General features: G+C 38.5%; 1 protein-coding gene across 2 annotated transcripts in view; it reads left to right on the forward strand.

Moving 5' to 3' along the window:
* The window catches only part of LOC128738828 (PR domain zinc finger protein 1), a 143,086-nt gene that overhangs the window by 106,135 nt on the left and 17,546 nt on the right, over positions 1-19,405 (forward strand). The gene's annotated exons all lie outside the window — the stretch shown is intronic.

Consider the following 19,405-nt stretch of genomic DNA (forward strand, 5'->3'; position numbering starts at 1 on the left):
AACGGTTTGCTGCTTTCTAACTTTTGTTATTACATAATATTTGCGCATCAGCAGCACTGAGAGGGATCTTCTGCGTTTCAATCCATTAATTTTGTGAGTAATGACTTTTTGTTTTGTCAGGTTTCTATAGTTCGCGTACATATGAAAAAATAAAAACAAAGCAAAACTGCATTTGAACTGCAAGAGAAACAATAAAATAATGCAATATCGTGCCGTAGCTATGACTACCATCGTCCACAGCACTAAATCAATCCAGAATATTTTCCGAAACAGGGAAATGTAGTTAAAAAAATTTATCTGACAAATCCATATTTTAGGTCATTCGAACCATTCAAAGAGAGGGTGAAAGCATCACTGTATTAGTCATGTTGTCTATATTAGTCCTATTTTTACTTAAATCAAATTTTTGTTTAAATTTTAAACTTACATTTACTACTTATTACATTTCCTATTTACTACTTACTTCTTACAGCTCCAATATTTTATTTATTTTATTTTATTTTTATTTATTTTCTTTTCGAGAAGGGAGAAGCCTTCATTTAGTCACTAAAGAATTACTAGCATTGTAGCGCTGTAACTGCAAAAGATACAGCAAAACTTTTTTCAGCAAAATTGTAGACAATAACCAGTTTTATAAATGTCCCATATACAGTGGACTCTCGGAAAAGTTAATCGATTGGGGAATGAGTCGATTAACTTTTCCGAAATATTAACTTTTCTGAGTAGTCCTAAAAGTCATGGAAAATGATAAATACAAAAGCGAAAAATATATTCCCGGATACAGGATACATATTTTTAGGAATCTGGAAGTTTTAATGTAAAGAAATATGTAGCAAGATCCTGATGAAATGATACTTACTTTCCTTTCAGTTCCTTTCAGTAAATTTAAAATCGTCGGTTATTCTAGTTTACTTTTGATTTTTCGTAGTCTACAACAACGTTTTGACAATGTTCACGCTTATTTTTTGTTCCCTACTGTTCCTTCTTTTGCATTTAAAATTCAATCTGAGTTCGCGCTTTTCCAGTTTGTTATCAAAAATTCTGAAGCAACTTTATGCCCGTATTGAACTATTACTACAACTGTCCGGTACAAGAGTTTAATTTAATCCCAGCTATGATGATACTCTGTATGAAGTTGTGGAAAGGCGATAATAAACCGAAAAATGAAAAATAAAGATAGAAGGAAAACGCACGTGTGTGAATGAACGCTTTGGACAACCAATAAATTTAAACTCTCAGAAAAGTTAAGCCAAAAATTAACTTTTTAGAGCGTTAACTTTTACGAGAGTCTACTGTATCACTTTGTCAAATTTTGCTCGGCTGAGGCGGTACTCTCAAATGAATCAAAATTCAGTCAAAGTGACCGAACCATCTCTGCGCCCTGAATGATCGAGTGTTACTATAGATAGTTTTTGTGGTTTCATTATTGACTAATGTTTTCTGGAAGAGTCTCGAATTTCTCGAGTTCGATTTGTTTTTGAGTTACGCAAATATTTCTATTTTATTTGTATGAAAGTCCTTATCCCCCTACCACAGGGGTGAGAGGTCATCATAACCTCTAATCATCATAAAATAAATTTACGACTCCAAAATCCCCCGCATGCCAATTTGGTTCCATTTGCTTGATTAGTTCTCGAGTTATGAGGAAATTTGTATTTCATTCGTATAGAATTTCCCCCTCTTAAAGGGGAGAGGGGTCATAATTCCCTTTCTAAAGAGGAGGGGTCTCAATTCACCATAGAAAAAAATTTTGCCTCCAAAAACACCAACATGCCAAATTTGGTTCCAATTGCTTGATTAGTTCTCTAGTTATGCAGAAATTTGTGTTTCATTTGTAAAAAGGGGAGGGATCTCTAACTATAATAAGAACCTTCCCCGGTCCCAAAAACCCCTACTTACAAATTTTCACGCCAAACTGTTTAGTAGTTTCCGATTCTATAAGGAACATACCGACAGACGGACAGACAGACAGAAGTCCATTTTTATAGGTATGGATTTATCAGCCTATGCGAAGAATACGCTTGAAAGTTAAGCGTCATACATTCATGGAATCTTTTAGTGCTTAGACTGAAGTTTTATGTTCACTGGAGACAAACTTTGACACTGAAGCAACTTTGACATTAATTCTATGCAATGGTGCTCCATGACGTGCCCAAGCTACAGCATACTGGGAACGCACCCCATCTTCTCTATTAAATTTAAGGTTCAAACACGAATCGCTGATTTCTGAAAATTTCAAAGGCAGTTTTTTTACTCAAAATAAAAGATATGCTCATGAAAATTTATCAGTGTGTTCTGACAGACGCACAGAACACAATGAAAAATTTTCGTGAACATATCTTTTGTTTTGAGTACAGAGCACAGAGAGAAAAATAGATTTTAAAAACTCCAGAAATCAGTGATTCGGGTTTGAACCTTAATGTAAAACAAAATGCTTTTTCGTGGTGTGAGCTGGGAGTCGAATTTCAAATCAAATTTAAAATTCTTTTTAAAGTACAATATCATATCCCATTTTATGTCCCATTTCAAGTCCCGTTTCAACTTGAATCCTGAACTCAATTTTAAGTTCTATTGTTCTATTTCGATTATAATTTAAGATTCAATCCTATGCCCCTTTTCAAATCAATTTTCAACTTCAAATCCAAGCCCACTTTCATCTTGAATTCTAAATCCAGTTTAAAGTCAGATTTTAAGGTTAATTTCAAGTAAAATTTCTTAATCAATTTAACATACATCAAGTTCAAATTAGTCCAAATTCAACTCTAAATTTCGTTTTCAATTTCTAATTCAGCTGTAAGTCAAATTTCATATCCTACTTTATGTGCCATTTCAAGTGCCATTTCATGTTACGTTCAAAATCACATTTCAATTTCAAGTCTTATTTCAATTTTAGGGTCAATTTCATACCTATCTCTTTTCTAGATCAAGTTCTCAACACACACACACACTCACACACACACACACACACACACACACACACACACACACACACACACACACACACACACACACACACACACACACACACACACACACACACACACACACACACACACACACACACACACACACACACACACACACACACACACACACACACACACACACACACACACACACACACACACACACACACACACACACACACACACACACACACACACACACACACACACACACTTAGCTTTCCTTAATTTCCAATTGGATTTGGAATGGACTTAAATTTGTGAATTTATATTTGAAACTAGATGATTTTCCGATCTCACTCGGGCCCCCTTTGTTCCTCAGCCATTTGTTATCTGTTATTGTACCAAAAATTTTCATAATGCAACAAACAAAACCCTAATTCTTTATTTGAATGAGTCTACTCTCTATGTTAGCTTCCCTCTTGTTGGTCACTGCCATTTGTAAATTTGTCTTCTTTCCGGTAATTTCTATAATGCGAGACAAAGCCATTTTTACGTTTTTGAACTTTCTCGTTGTAAATGACCACCGTATTTCCCCCCTTCTAGAAATCCCTTCTTGTCGTCCAGTCACTCGTATAACTTCTATCGTTCCTAATGCAAGAAAAACGCACCCCTTAACCCATTTGAACCTTCCTTTCCCTTTATAAGAGACCGTACGTCTCTCCCGTCAAGTTTGATGAAGAACCGTTCAGGTGTTCCGGAGTTATGGCGGAACATACATTCATACTCCCTCTTCGTCCCCCTCCTGTTAGCTCCCCCTTCTGTTACGTAATCAATGCCAATAATACAACTGTTTGCTCTTTGAAAATCTCTATAATGGAAGCGAAACAAAGCTTTTTTTTCATATATCCCTTCTCGGTAGACCCCCCCCACCTCTATAACCCCATCCTTCTAGTCTCCCAGTCACTTGCGCAACTGCAATTGGTCTATATACAAGACAACCGCAATCACTTTTACTTATTTGGGCCTCCCCCCCTTGTTAGAGACCACCAGCCCCCTTTTCTCAACTTCACTGCGCTGATTCTATCATGCCAAGGAACATGTGTGGCAAGTTTGATAAAGAACCATGGTGTTTCGGAGTTATGACGTCAACCTTCTGCCCCCCTCCTTCTCAGTCTGCTCCCTTTCTGTCGCGTACCGTCATCCGGGGATACTTGCAACACTTTTGAATTTTGACTTGGTATAACTTTCAAAGTGTACCGTTTAGGTCCAAGTGTAAGTAACCAAAACTTGTATAGTGGTTAGCACTTTTGATTTATGATTATGAGAAAAAATATCAACTAAGTGAATCTGTAGCATGAACCGAAAATAGGGGTGTTGCAAGTTACCCAGTAAACGGGGTTACTTGCAACACTTTTCTGATTTTGTGTTTCTTATGATTTTAAATGAAAATTGATTTCAAACCGCGAATGACTATTTTTAGATATTTTGAGTGTGTTTGCAGTAAAACAAGAGATACTAGAGGCATGTTTGCTTCCTAATTTCGTCTATCCCGTTTTTAAAGATATTCGGTGAAAATGCAGCATGTCGACGAACTTCAAATTGCCATTTCAAGGCACGAGGAATTTTTCACAATTTTAATTTTTCTGGAGATGGCAGTAGATAAAATAACATCGTACAGACGCAAAATTACTTTGTACATACTGTCTATTACGATAGTTATCTATTTTACAAGTGGTGCAAGCCGCGCCATATTGGAAGTAAGTAATTGGAAGAATTCATCGTTACGTCTCCAAGTTCAAATTATAAATAAAGCTCAAAGTTGCTATTTGTGATGCACTTACTGCGTACAGGAACCAAACGATAAAAAATAATTTCATGTCAATAAACTGACGCAACTTTGCGCATCCATTTTTCCTACTCTGAAACTGAAATTACTTTCCAATCGTATAAAAATAAGCAAATCAATGATATAATGGATTAAACTTAACTAAACAATAGGTAAACATCCCTTGTTTAAAACATAATTGGCTACAAATGGTTATGTTAACAAACAAACACGTTAGATCTGTCAAAAGCGCGATGCGCAGAGGTGTTGGAAGTAACCCCGGTGTTGCAAGTATCCCCGGATGACGGTAGCCTATTACTAAAAAATCTGTTTGCTCTGTTTGCTCTATCTGTTTGCTCTCTGAAAATCGCTATAACGGGGAAGAGAAATAAAGCCTTTTTTCCACATATCTCTCCTCAACAGCCCCCTCCCTGTTCTTACACAACTGCAATCGCTCTAAATAAAATTAAAAAGCAACCCCTTTTACTTTTTTGGTCCTCCTCCTCCTTTTATAGGGACCACCTCCTCTTTTGTTAGCCCCCCCAATGCTGATTACCTTATATCAAGGAACATATGTGCGAGTTTGGTAGAGGACAGTCAAGGCGTTTGAGAGTTACGGCGAAACATACAAACATACGTTTTCATTTATATACTTAAACAAACGGGTTGTCCGATTCTACTCGGAGCCTCTTTGTCTCTCAGCCACTGGTATATCTGTTATTGTTACGAAATAAATAAATATTCATAATGCAACAAACAAAACACTTATTCTTCATTTGAATGTGTCTTCTTCGTTTGTCTGCCCGCTCCCGTTGTTCACTTGCAATTTGTAAATCCGTCTCTTCAGTAAAAGGTGAAAACAAGGCCTTTCCTACATTTTTAAGCTTCCCCTTGTCGATGGCCATCCTATTCTCCTCTTTCAGAAACTCCCTCTTGTCATCCCACCCCGGTGGGAACTGTGACGTTTGCGAACAAAATAAGTGAAACCAACATTGGCTGGATCACTGAATCACTTGCATGCAAGTAAGCATGCAAAAGAACGAATCACTCGGTATTTCTGCTGCACCTCCAGTAATTTTCGTTGGGTTATCATTTATCTCATCTGAAAATGACCTTTTCTTATAGTTGAATGTAAATTATAATTATCAATGAACCGTTCTTAAAAAAACTACAAGACATACAACCCTAAGGGTTGTATGAAAGGGTGACGTAGGACTATATCAGATCATTAGATCAAGGGCTAAAGTAAACTGCATTTCTGGAATATGTATGTTTATGAGAATCTGTTAGTGCCATTATTTAACCGATTTTTTAAAAGAGAAGAGCGAAATATTCAAATTCAATTCTTCATTGAATGCAATGGTGGCTTTGAAAATACGTGGACGGGGGTTCATAAGTACAAGGCCTGCAACCAATGAGACATAGTGATTTCTTTTAAAAATCACTTGTGTGCATCATAAAGGTTGAAATGGTAATGAATGGCCAGCCCACAGATTATTGTATTGAATATGATTATGCGTAGTTTGACATGTTTCAATAATCTTACTTTAACTCGCTTGTGGCCTTTAAAAGGGCCATTGGTTACAATTAACATTAAAGCCAAAGCACATTCATTGCAAATATGGCACGTAAGTTAGTGGCGTCGATTCACTGTCTTTTGCTCCGAGAAGATTTTACTAGTTTACTTTCACAGCTTACCGCTTGTTACATAGCAGAAAATATGGCTCATACGCAAAAATTTCTGTTTTATTTGTATGAGAGTCCTTATCCTCAAACCATCATAAAATAAATTCATACCTCCAATAACCCCCACATGCCAAATTTGGTTCCATTTGCTTGATGAGTTCTCGAGTTATGAGGAAATTTGTATATTATTTGTATGGCAGCCCCCCTCTTAAAGAGGGGAGGGGTCCTAATTCACCATAGCAAAAAATTTTGCCTTCTGAAACCACCAAATGCCAAATTTGGTTCCATTTGCTTGATTAGTTCTCGAGTTTTGAGGAAATTTGTCTTTCATATGTATGGGAGCCCCCCTCTTACGCCCTCCTTAAAATTGGTCGCTAACCCCCCCCCCCATAAAATTGCTGGTCAGTTTATCTATCCAACGACCTATAAAATATTCAGTTCCGTTCAGTGGTTTAGTAGTTATTAGCATTTGAAATCTTTCATTCAAACGTTACACTTCTATTTTCGTTTTCACAAAGTGCTACCCAGTCCCAGTATAGTAAACATAGACGTAGTCCTACGTCAAAAATCTTCACTTGCATATCACATAATTGATACATACGTGATTAAGTTTCGTTGGCTTGGTTACGTCAATCGCGTAACTTCCACTGTTGTGTGAACGCTGCTTATTAAAAGTAAAACGCTTGTAGCGCCACCTCAAAATGTGGTGGTTTAAGGAAGCACGGTAGATACCCGGGGGTTGTGTCATCCAGCCACTAGCACAACTGCAAACGCCCCCACTTTTCTGACTCTTTTCCGTTCAGAGGTAATGGAACGGCACCTATATGCTTTCCGGGTAGATGTGTAGGATAGCTATCACTTTCTCAAGCCTTCTTCATATGGTACATTGTTCTTTCCGATACTTTTACCGACCGAACTATTTCCTTTACGCTTGCTCCGGCGCGCAATAAAACGACGACGGCTGACCGTTTATTTTCTTGTTCCGACATCATACAGTTTATTCAACACCTTTTGTTTATATTTGACAGTATAAGCTATTCAGTACTGCCAGATATATCTGAATATTGTTTCGCAAGCATGAGAAATTGCTATGTGAAATTTACTGCAAAAATTCGTCACACACCCTGTAGACTGATAAAACTACAATAATGCTTATAACTTGGAATGATTTATGGATCATTTCAAGGTAGGAACCATAAAGCGAAACTGTTCATTATCATCATTAGCATATGATAATTTTATGTATTCAGGAGTAAGGTAAATATTACCCCGATGGACTGGACGAACGTCGGTGATCTAACAAGCCAGTCGTCGCATGGTAGAATCTCCATTGAGAGAGACCGTTAGAATCAACAGAATCGCAGCACTAATCTGTCGAACAAAAAAAAACAGAAGGCCAAATTCCCAGCATGTAGCAACAAGACTTTGATTTTTTACGAATGTCATTACGGCACAGCAGAAAAATGTAAGGACCTAGATGACTGCCCTGGGGTTCGCCAGATGGGACAGAAAATGGTAAAAAAACAATATTTGCAATTTCGAAGGTATGAAATTAGTTAATTATATGATTCTTAGTAATTAGCCAATTTTTAACACTTTTTTATTCAAATTTTCCACATCAAAAAAGAGTCTCAATTTTTGTACGGCTTCGATTTTGACAATATAGACAACACGCATGAGTTGCCAAAAGCCAAACTCAACATCTTACTGTAATATGTTTCACCTTAACGTAAATTACAAAACTACAAACTGAAGCCTCTCTAGAGATGTAATACCGGGGGAACTTTCCGTATTTAGCTGTATCATTCCGTTGATTGTCTACTTTTCCTTTTAAAACATCACACACAAAACATCAAACAGCAAAATGTATATACATGGCTTGAGCATTCTACAAAGTAACTACCTACGAGATGCATACACTCTAATGGTCCTGAATGCAACTCAGTTAATCCTTACAGTTTTACATCTGCAGTAAGTGGTCTTCCTGTGCAATTACACCGTTTTTTTATTTTCTAAATACTCCGTGCGAAGTAAATCAGGAAACAAAAGTAATGCCTACTTTTGTCGCTGATAAAAAAATAACTTGCAATCTCACCGGTGCATCTGCGAATTGGCAAACACCCGCCACCCACCAGCGAACGAGCGAGCGAGCGAAGTGAGGTGTGACCGCCGGCCGGTCGGCGGGACGCATGCTAAAAACGAATGAGCGAGAGTGATGCGAGCACGCAAACGCCAGCCACTTGAGCCATTCCTGTTGTGCGGTTTTTATTTGCTTTTGCTAGTAAATAGGTATAACTAGACTGCACTAACTAAACTACCGCATAAATGTGACTTTAACCTTGCACCTAATTATAGGCCAAATGACCGGTACATACGCGGCGGGGCATACACACATACAGGCGTACGGCCACAGATCGCCTCACTTTACATATATCTGCCGCGCTCCGTCCGTCCGTCCGTTGGTGCGGATGTGCATCATGCCATCTGCTGCTGCTGATTGTGTGCAGCGACTCGACACACCGTGCGAAAAGGTTGGAGGCTACGAACCGCGGCATCGACTGCTGCAATCGGGAAGCGGGGGATGCGCTTGATTGTTGATTTAGAGCTATTGCGAAACGTCCACTCAACTAGCCTGAGTATTGTGCACTGGACTGCAGTGCAGGTTTGCATTCCTGCTGCAAAACCGGGTGGGTTGTCAGGGAAGATTCTTTGTTTGAAATTAAGTTTATTTAGTTTATCAAAATATACACTCAAACTGATGAATAAATTTTTATTGGTGTGTGTAACAATGAAAAATAGAAACATTTTATTAGTCTAAAGTGACCCACCGTGAAATTGCAACTCATAGAGCAATAATAAAACAAAATGCATGTTTGTCAGAGTAGTTATTTACCCTACGATAAGACACTCTTAGCCAAGCATGATGTTGTTTGACATTTACCTCAATTGCTGAAATAACAATCATTGCATTGCATTCACTGACTAGACGAATGGCCTTCTGATAGGAAAGTTAAAAGTTAGCCAATGAAAACTGTCTATCAAAATAGTAACTAGTTTCCTATTCAAAGCAGCCCGAAAACCAAGTTCATGGCGGTGCATCCGCCCGTCGGCGATTGTAGCAGTAGATTAATCACGCCCGACGTAGAAGTAAAAATAGTTTTGATATTGACAGTGAAAACTGCTTGGCACCGGCGGTCAGATCAGGCCGCCCGGCTTGGTCGATTGCGCACTGCGCACCCGATGTGCCGTTGTTGTTGCAGCCTCTGCAGTCAGTGAGTGTTATGTCATCTGCGTTGGAATGCTCTCGTCAAAATGCATTACGAAATGCGATTTGTTTTGCCTAGTCAATTCATCATGTATTATGGGCGCAGTGTCGAGTGCGAATTACCTACGAGTGGTTTGGCTGACTAATATTAGAGTTCTCAAAGAGGTATAATGATCTTATGTAAATACTCGAAACCCGACCGGGAAGCATCTTCAACTCTAATGAAGGTCAGTTTTGTTGATTGAAAATATTGGCATTTAAATGAAATTTTAAAATAATTCCACAAATATTTTCTGCAAGATTCAATTCACTTGGAAAATTTCATTCCAAATTGCTCCATTACCTCCTGTTTTATTATAGCATTACGCAATAATAATATGATAGGAGCAAAAATATACTTATAGCTAGCTATAAAACCATAATAAAACTGCTAAAGAAGCAAATTTATTGTGGTTGCTTATATTACCACGATAAAACTAATTGGCTGCGCCACATCTTATATAAACTTACTATAAGTGGGGCGTAACAATACAATATGACGTACCAACACAAAATTTGTCTAATTGCGGTTACCGTGAACGTACCATATTCTGCGCAGTTAAGACATTTTTATGATTCTTCCGCTATTCTAAGTATTCCAGATTTGAATTTACAACGTGAATAGCAGCAACGTGTAGTGCTACGGTCTATAGTATCTGGTAAAAAATATAGGAATTATAAGTCGACCAACAATTGAGTATATTTGTCGTTTTGTAAACTTATCCACGGTGCCTAATTCTACGCACTTTCTTGCCAATGCTCCTAATTCTGCGCATGTTTGCTCCTAATTCTGCGCACCCAAAAAGTGAAAATAAATACTCCTGCCATGCTGTTTATGTCTTTATACGGTGAAACCACACTAAAAAATCCGGCATTAGCCATTACTATAATTAAATCCATGATCCGGCCTTCCTGTGCTGTCCGAGTGGCAAAAGAATATTGTTATCATTTTGATTGCCTCGTTTTAAATATTTTATTCTCGATAACGTGAAGATAACGATAACGATAACGTTCTGCACACTGAACATTACTTTAGACTAATACTAACAATTGTGTTTTCATATAGAAACCACTTCCCCACTCTCTGAAAGCCCTATGAGGTTGGACATTAAAAAAAATAGAAGACATAGTTTCATGAATTGGCACTCGTAGGTTCGGACCCTGAGACACAGCATAGGATTCCAATCAATGCAAGTTAAAGATTCTACTTGAATTTTCATGCCTCTATACCTCAGCCATTTTGGTGAGGTTGCGTATTCTTTCGCGATTTCTTCGTAGGATACATTACTGCGCAGAATTTGGAACACGAATAAAAATCTGTGCCTAAATCTGCGCATTATTGCATTGCATTTTTCTAAGGAAAGCAATGCATGCAATCACTCTTTTTGTCTTAAACATGACTAAAACTAATTATTCTTTCTAATTATGCTGGGTAATTTGATCATTGCAAAGAATTTCGATCATAAATTTGTTAATTTTCTGGAAGGACAATCTTAGCGTTGGTGCTAACGACGGTGTTTTCTGCGATATAAAATACTTTCAGTTTAACGTTAAATTATTTCGCACTCAAATATTATGACCCATTTGCGAATAATGACGTAATATTCAACAGACATTTATAAAAAAATAACGCAATGATCATAGTTATGCACAATGTTAAAAAATACTTATATAAAGAAAAATGCGCAGAATTAGGAGCTGCGCAGAATTAGGGGCATTCACGGTAGTTGTAGAACCGCAATAAATCCGCTGGCAAGGATGATACCTCCTCGGAGTAAGAAAAGTGAATTGAATTTTTTGCACTTTGCTTAGTTTTCAATACGATGCGTTCTTCTTCGTTTTGTTTTGCCTTTGATCTCGCTTAGAATAGACGGCTATATGAACATGCTTCCAATTGGACAACACTGCTCATTGACGAGCAACTGAATGATTTCGCTAGAAACTAAGATTGACTAATTCAATCTATATATTTTGTAAAAATGACCAGTTATGAACAATTACAAAATTTCGAAGACGTTGGTTTTATCCACCTGTCATAGCACGATAAATTTTAAAGCGCATATGCTGCACAACAACTAACTGTTGAAAATTTATTATTTATTCTATCGGACATTTTAGTCGCTTTAAACCAAATCGATCAGGATGATCTGACAGCAAAACTATCACTTTTCTGCTAACAGATATATAAGTATTTTCAAGTTACAAAGCTGACTTGAGCAAGCGTTATGCCTTATAACTTTACGGAACAAAACAAAGCGAAAAGCTTCATTAAATTATGGTGGTGGCTGTCAAGCAGCGAAAAGCATAATCGGTTTTATTTCAGAGTGTGACTTCTTGACTAACAAGACTACTTGAGCTTATAGCCTGGGGTGACATTGCGATTCTCGTTTCGAGTTATTTTGGTTCGTTTCGCCCATTTGTTTAACGTGGTCGAAACGAACCAAAATCACTCGAAACGAGAATCGCAATGTCACCCCTGATGCTTAAAGGGGTTACACAAAATTTTAAAGAGTGGCCCAATTGGTCGGAAGGCAGTTTTGTAGTGGTTATCAGAAAGTTCTAGCCGAGCTCATACCGTGGACCCCCGTTCGGTTGACCGTTTTTAATCTGAACACTTTTTAATTTGAACCCCGTTGGTTTGCACGACGCGCAAATTAAATGTGGTTCAAATGTCATTCTCAACATGGCATCATTTGCTTATGCAGACAATGCATATTAACATGTTTTGTTTCTATTGATCTAGCGTGTTTAATCAGTTTCACATTGCGTATTCCCAACGATTATGGTAGAAATCCGATCTAAGAATAAATTTTCGCTGCTTGCAACCGCCAACTAAATCAAACCACTATAACAATAACAAAGTCCAGGGCAGCCAGTTCACACAAGTTCTAGCATATTTAGGGTTACCAATTGTTCAAATTAGGAACCAACCCCGTTAGTTCGCATGAGGGTTCGTTCAAACGAACGGGGGTCCACTGTAGTTTTATTAACGGTTTTATGAAATTTGTCATGAAAACCGATAGAAGGAGTTTCGTTGAATGGTTGTGAATCGATCAAGCTTCTAGCACAGACTAACAGATGTGATCGCCAATCAAAACGATCATTTGAAATTTTCACTTAAGCCATGACTTAAACAACAGTTGCTGCGCGAGAACACCGCTTGCCTGCGCTGGTGCTGTTGTCAGATAATACAGTGGACCCCCGTTCGTTTGAACGATTCCTCATGCAAACTAACGGGGTTAGTTTTTAATTTGAACAACTGGTAACCCTAAATATGCTGGAACTTGTGTGAACTGGCTGCCCTGCTCTTTGTTATTGTTTTGGTGGTTTGATTCAGTTGGCAGTTGCAAGCAGCGAATATTTCATTCTCCGATCGGATTTCTACCATAATCGTTGGGAAAACGCAATGTGAAACAGTTTAAACACGGTAGATCAGCACAAACAAATCGTGTTTATGTGCATTGTCTGCATAAGCAAATGTTGTCATATTGAGAATGACGTTTGAACCATTTTTAATTTGCACGTCGTGCAAACCAACGGGGTTCAAATTAAAAAGTGTTCAGATTAAAAACGGTCAAACGAACGGGGGTCCACGGTATACAAGTAAATTTATCCAGCTTTTAATGCGCTATAATGGTGGACGCTATAAATTGTTTTCGTAATGTGCGAACAATCTTTTTGACAACTCTGCATCCATCAAATCTGTGTTCAGTGTTGCTCTTTCTTTCGTTTACGCAAAAGAAGGAGAGCAATAGTTTTGTTTACATTTCACACATTATTACTCTTCTTCTTTTTCGTAAACGAAAGAAAAAGCAACACTGCCGTACTGACGAAGAGTGCCAGATTTGATGGATCCAGAGTTGTCAAAAAGATTATTCCATATTACGAACACAATTTTTGGCGTCTGCCATTATAGCGCGTAAAAAGCTGAATAGCATTGCTAAATTTATAGCAATCTACTCTACATAGCGCGAAGACCACCTTATGATGCTAGTATTTTGTATTTTGACCGCTGATTTAAACGATGTTTTGCTAGAAAATTTATTCGAGATGTTACGCCTCTTAGTCTATAATGCTAGTTTTGATGGGTTTTGAGTCATCCTGTGATTTTCCACTGAATCTCTCATTAAATTATAATAATACGAACACAGTATCGCCCCGCTAATCCGACTAATTCATGTCCGGATTATCGAATTTTGACTCGATAATTTGGCAGTCAAACTAATGTCAGCAGGGATTTGAAATGTAGTGTTGTTTACATCCAGTCGTACAAATTTTCGGAAAGTTCCGAAAAGATATGTCGTAAATACGCAGTAAATTTGCTCAATTTAATCCATAAAATACCTTGAATTTTTGGTCAGCTTAGAAATAAGCGCAAAATCATTGCTCTATTCAGAAGAGTGATAAAAAATCGTACAAGACACGACCGCATAGTTGACGCAGGACAACGTAAGTGTCTTTGTAGTGATACAGCCCGGACTCGATTATCCGGGTGTTAATTTTTATTTTCAGCCCGGATAATCGAATCATTATTTCTGGGACAAAATTTGTTTGGTATGTCAAGTTTCTTGACTTTTAAGTATCAGAAATATTTTATTTATTATTGATCTATCTTCCCAAAAGTCAGAAAATTCCTTTCTTACAATTTTTTCTACTAATGGTTTTTTTTTTGGTACAAAATTTTTTTTTGTGTTATGATTTTCAATATTTAGGTGTTATAAATGATTTTTTTATCATTGATCAATCTCCTCTAAAGTCATAAGATACCTTTTTTGCAATTTTTTTATTAATGATTACGATAATGATGATGATGATGATTTTTAAGAAAAAAATTGATTTCATTACCACAGGATTTATTTTTGTTTTGTTCGCCGATAAAAGGGATCGTGTACAAGATGCTCAGTTGTAAGATTAGGCGGGTGATATATGACAAGAAACAAATTCTACAACTCTTAAAAATGGTCTCAAATTTGGAAATGTTGACCGATTTGGCTGAAATTTTGACCAAAGTCTTAGGATTGAATGTAAAACAAGTAATGTTGAGCTCAGGAATGTGGGTCATTTTTAAGGTTACTTTAAGGACCCCTAAAGTGAGAAAAAATCATTTTTGAAGTTAAATTTCATATTTAATTGAAAAAATCTCATCTAACTTTTATAGAACCATAGTGAATGTGTATATATTCTGAAAGCTTGTCATCCAAGCTTTCCAAAAATGCATAAAACACTTAAAATTGCTCCTAAAATTATTAAGTTATTCATGATAGTATGTGTGCAGGCACAAATCTTCCACATGGTTGTGAGGAACGTGCTGCTCGAGCCAAAGATGCTGATGTGTACACCTAGCCAAAAAAAACGTTTTTTTGCAATAACTTGAAATTTTGGGGGTGTTAGGATGATGTCATATGTGTTTTAATGATGTACTAGGTGCGACTAACAACGTAAACTAGGTCATTTGCAAAGTATATTAAAAAAAAATTTTTGTCACACCGTGTTACCTATGCATTTTGGTTTCGTCCATGAATCGCACTTTTGCCCCATCCGTGAATTGCACTTTTGCCCCGCTAGGCGCTTGACGGGGTTTGGCAAATTATAGAAAAACGAAAGATATTTTGTAAATTGTTAAAAGAAATATGTGAGTGATGTAAAATACTGCTACAATTTTTCGACAAGTTAAATCCTCCTGTTGATGTCGTATTTATCGTATAACGAAATATTACATCAAACATTTACACATAACACGGCAACTTTGCTTCGTAAACAACAATCGTGTACGATAGATTCAAGCTGTCAATGTAGTCAGCCATCCATGCCATTATAGTCAATTTACTCGGAATTTTCACTGATAAATTATTGAATCGCACTTTAACCCCCATCGCACATTTACCCCTCCTTACTCTACAGCTCTAGCGCATATGTCTAACACAAATATCCAATTCACCTAGGTTTAATCGTCTTGTCGTAACTCGTAATGAATTTGCGATCTGTTCGGACAAAAGACTTTTCTGGCACACTTCCCTAACACGGACATCAAATTGGATTAGGTTTAATCGCGTTCGTAAAAATTTGTTGGCACGCTTTCTGGCGTACTTCCCAAGCAAGGACAGCAAAATGGTCTAGGTTTAATCGCGGATAGCGGTATTAAGAAATCTTGTTAAGACGAGGAAACTTTATCACATGTTTTGGCTTACTTCCCAAGCACCGATATCAAATTGGTATAGGCTTAGATCGTCGCAAAGAATCTTCAACCAATCACGAAGGGAGGATTTCCAGTTGGACAATACTTCATTATTTTCAATTTTTCAATAGTACGTACTTTGAAATCAATAGGTTTCATTATTGATATGGATGAGCAGAAGATTTTCCGATCGATTGGTGTAAAAATATTTAAAATAGATCTGGAATCCGCCAAGCTATTAGCGCTCAAAATCTTTCATTTTTCGTGACGCTCGCATTTTTCGATTTTTTGGAATGACACCCTATTCCAAACCTTGCCATAAGACGTAGTCCTACGTCAAAATTGAACTGGCAAAATTGAACCTAGTTATAAGGAGCACCATTTACCATTTCCATTTAGTTAGAACGAGTACCGTCTTGAATCAAATGGAGACCTCCAATGGAAGCAATATTCGTTTGAAAGGAGCTAAGCACAATTCAGTATTGTCCAAATTATCGAGTCGTCGGATCCTTGGATCTCGAATATGCGGAAGGGTACTGTACAATAATGGAAGATAAGAAACAGAAAACAAACATTTTCCTATTTCTTTTTTTTCTGAACTTGGGTGGGTGTGGAATAAACGTATCTTCAGCATCATCAGCACCATCAGCATAGGTTTGATATTCATATCTATACGTAGGTACACTTCTTATCCTTTTCTTAAGCAGTTTTTGGCTTAAGCAGCTCAGGACTTTTTGGATTTCTGCTCAATTACGGATTGCAACTTCCAGGGCTTAGATAGTCATATCTAGCAGCTCAGAGAATAATATACCAGATCTTGATTGAAAAGACAACATTTTCTTACAAACCACTAGCCTTTCCCTCCATCGATGAATTTGAACTTGAACTGTCAAGACTTTAACTAACTTTATTTACAAAACCTCCAGAACCAACTGCTGTAACGTTTCCACCTGTCACGATTACCACTGGGCGTACCGACACGAAAACATAATAAATCTCGCATCGTTTGCTTTTCCTGGCAGGCCATATGGCCGCCAGATTTCCCTTCCAACCATTTCCAATATATTACCTTAACCCGTCATCGGATCAGTCGTCGAAATATCTGCTGACGACTGACCATCAAAGCGTGAAGGTCCTTCCTGTTTGTAATTTTACTCAGTCAATCGATCTTAACTTAATTTCAATGCACTGCACTGATCATTTAAATTCCATTTCCATTTCAAACGTAGCGTCTGAGAATAGATTTGATCGAAAAAAAAACGAAACAGTTGTAGCCACTCAGCAATAGATTACGACGATTTAAATAGTTACAATGCTTGCCAAACTTGAAAGTTTGTTCGTACCTGGCCGTACGAGAGGGAAAACTAATTAAAAACTTTTCGGCCCCCTGCCAAACTATTCGTAATTGCTCATAGCTTTTGCTTGCTCGAGTGCTGTTTGCCAATTCTTCATCTATCAACCATTGTTTTTTTTTACGAATGACAAAATAAAAGCCTTTCTTTCAAGCTATAAAGCCATTTGACCGTGAGTGATGGGCTCACATAACATAATTCGTACTGCGGTGGAAAAATATTGATCGACAACTGGGGCGGTAGCCTAAATGCCTAGGGAGTGTGAGTTGATAGGAAATTTCATTTTCTACCGAACGAGCCAAAAGACAAAATCCGGCCAAATGCTGCGGTGCACACTATGCTGTGGATGCTGCGGGTGGTGTGGGAGACTCCTCGTGTAGGAAAATTTTCGTTCGATTTCCTCATCGCCTCTCGCTTTCGCTGGCGGTACGAGTGAGTGCGCGGTGGCAGCTCGCAGCTCCACGGTAAGGATGCTAGCTATACGAATGTTTCGCTTTCGCTCTTTCGCTCTCGCTACGAGAGCACCCGGCACTGACTGGTGTTAGGATAGGTCGGTGCAGAATTCATTTCGGTGTTCTGTATGACTGCGCCGGTACCAAACGAGATGATGCACCAACATCGTCTGAATTCGCTCTTTAACTGGGTCAGTAGAGGCAAACAGTGCTGCACTTACACAAACATGCAGAAAGTAGTACTTTCAGCTATGTCGGGTGTTTGATTGGGGGGGGGGGGGGGCTTGGAGAGGTTCAGGCCTCTCTGTTGCTCCTATGCTGCCGAATGCTGAAAGGATGTTTGAAACGGCAAGTAAAAGTGAATGCTTTTTCGGTGTTTGTCTCGATTAGAACTATCGGAAGATGAAAGGGAGTTGCTTTTCTGCGAATGGTAAATTTGATTTGTAATGGGAAATTTATCCAACTGTGCATAAATCTCTCTACACAAGCCACCAAGCGCCTGCACCAGCGCGTTTTTTTTTTTCATGGAGCTACCCAGTCGCTTAGGTCCCAACCCTAACGAGTCACCCTTCATTCCATTGGTCATTTGCAAATGTCATTTTTAAAACAAAACTTCGGCCTAATAATCCGACTGCTTTCAAATGGTTGCTTCTTAATTGATAAAAGTCCTATATTTCAATCAAAGGATTTTGATGTTGACGAAAGTTCGAATCAAAAGATCGGTTATTTTGAAACTTACTACCCAGCTTCCAAACCTAATGCAACAGCCCATCAGCACGTACAACCTAGGACAACACGCTTCTCATCCAAACGTCGTCGTCGTCATTCCCGAGCACACAGACAGACACACGTCCAGCCATGCTGAGCGGGAGCGTTCACGAAAGGTACACACCAACCACAGCACAAATCACCCGATCCGTCAAGAAACGAACGGCTGGCAGTCGAGCGATGGGGAGGGGCAGCTCGGAATTCGCCCCAATGTAGACTGCGTTGAGTAAGGTTGTGATTGCACCCTTCCGCTACCGCCCGCCGACCGATGATGGTGCGGTTCCACTAGTGCATTTCAATTCGTCCTAGCCATCAGGCGGCGCGTGGTTGGTATGCAGGCACACTAAGCAGCAGTGTGAATGAAGCTGAAGTGTGCCTGCCTTACTCACCTCTTGGCTCCTTACACCGCCCGGCGGTACCCCCCTCCGCAAGGATGCAATGATGATAATCTCTTCGCACTGCACCGAAACCCGTTGGCAAGGCTAGCTAAGGGCAACTGCGATAAAGAGTGCACTTCCAGCTCGAAGCTCGTTCCAGGAAGTTGTGTGTGATTTTTCCTAGTTTTGGGGGAGACTTAAAACCTTTACTCTTCTCTAATCACTGTGAACAATTTTCAGTTGTGAACTGTTTTTCATAAAAGTGCGAATGATTTGAACGATTTTTCCTTCAAAACTGCAGAATTTTCAATGCGGAAATGCATTTTTTCCCTTACGGTGTTTGTGTGTGCAGGCGCACTACTGCGTATTGCATAAGCTTGGGCGTTTAAATGTCAATCGATGCATCTGAATGGAAGTGGATTCAAATGTCATATCGTCCCAGCCTACCGGGCGGTGGAAAGTGCAATATGTGATACTCACAACACAATCCTTGTAGGTTCCTGCCATAGCGGAACGATGGCTGTGCAAGGCATTAATTTTACACGACCTTTGGTATT

Source organism: Sabethes cyaneus, chromosome 2 (assembly GCF_943734655.1).
Source record: "Sabethes cyaneus chromosome 2, idSabCyanKW18_F2, whole genome shotgun sequence".
Classification (NCBI taxonomy): domain Eukaryota; kingdom Metazoa; phylum Arthropoda; class Insecta; order Diptera; family Culicidae; genus Sabethes; species Sabethes cyaneus.